This window comes from Amphimedon queenslandica, unplaced genomic scaffold (assembly GCF_000090795.2).
Source record: "Amphimedon queenslandica unplaced genomic scaffold, v1.1 AMPQUscaffold_12686, whole genome shotgun sequence".
Classification (NCBI taxonomy): domain Eukaryota; kingdom Metazoa; phylum Porifera; class Demospongiae; order Haplosclerida; family Niphatidae; genus Amphimedon; species Amphimedon queenslandica.
In genome coordinates, this window is record NW_003547078.1 from 6,288 (window position 1) to 7,325 (window position 1,038).

General features: G+C 36.6%; 1 long non-coding RNA gene across 1 annotated transcript; it reads left to right on the forward strand.

The window, feature by feature from the left end:
- The first annotated feature begins 402 nt into the window (after positions 1–402).
- On the forward strand, positions 403–981 carry LOC109587099 (uncharacterized). The gene is made up of 3 exons (XR_002187393.1): positions 403–536; positions 741–805; positions 956–981. It is a non-coding gene; the product is annotated as an uncharacterized LOC109587099 (long non-coding RNA).
- Positions 982–1,038: the final 57 nt, after the last annotated feature.

Sequence of the window (1,038 nt, forward strand, 5' to 3'; positions counted from 1 at the left end):
GTATAGGTTATACTGTATGTACATGTACAGTGTATAGGTTATACTGTATGTACATGTACAGGGTATAGGTTATACTGTATGAACATGTACAGTGTATAGGTTATACTGTATGTACATGTACAGGGTATAGGTTATACTGTATGTACATGTACAGTGTATAGGTTATACTGTATGTACATGTACAGTGTATAGGTTATACTGTATGTACATGTACAGTGTATAGGTTATACTGTATGTACATGTACAGTGTATAGGTTATACTGTATGTACATGTACAGGGTATAGGTTATACTGTATGAACATGTACAGGGTATAGGTTATACTGTATGTACATGTACAGTGTATAGGTTATACTGTATGAACATGTACAGGGTATAGGTTATACTGTATGTACAAGTACATGTATGCAATGTTGAGATTGTATGATACAGTATGTAATAGTTGGTACTTGGTAGTATAATTTCTCTATTATTTCATTTGTCTATTGTAGGCTCAAGCTGAGAGACTTCTCATTGAAGGACAAAGTGCTATTGAATGTAAGTGAGAGTCAATATTAACCTGTAGTTTCCATGTAGCTGTACAACAAACAGCCTAATTAGTATTAATTACACACTGATTGTGGTTTTGCAGTCCATATGCCACATTCCAACTGTTTTGACCTTTTGACCCATTATGTACATGTATAAATTCACACATTTGAATGTTGATAATGTCATGTTTCCTTCCTTGTCCCCCTGTAGTGGCTAAGTTAAAGGCAGAAGCAACAAGAATTGAAATGGAGGCCGAACTTACTTGTCAAACTAAAGTTAGTCACTCGCTTTATTATCCTTCCTCTCTCCACACACACACACACACACACACACACACACACACACACACACACACACACAAACCTTTCATGTGTGTTCCCATTCTATTCCTTCTCTTATGTGTTCCCTTTCTATTCTCTGATCAGATGCAAGAGGCTGAGGTTCAGTTGTTGAGGGAACAGAATGAACTGCAAATAAAGAGAGCTAAAGACCTCAGCACATAGGCGGT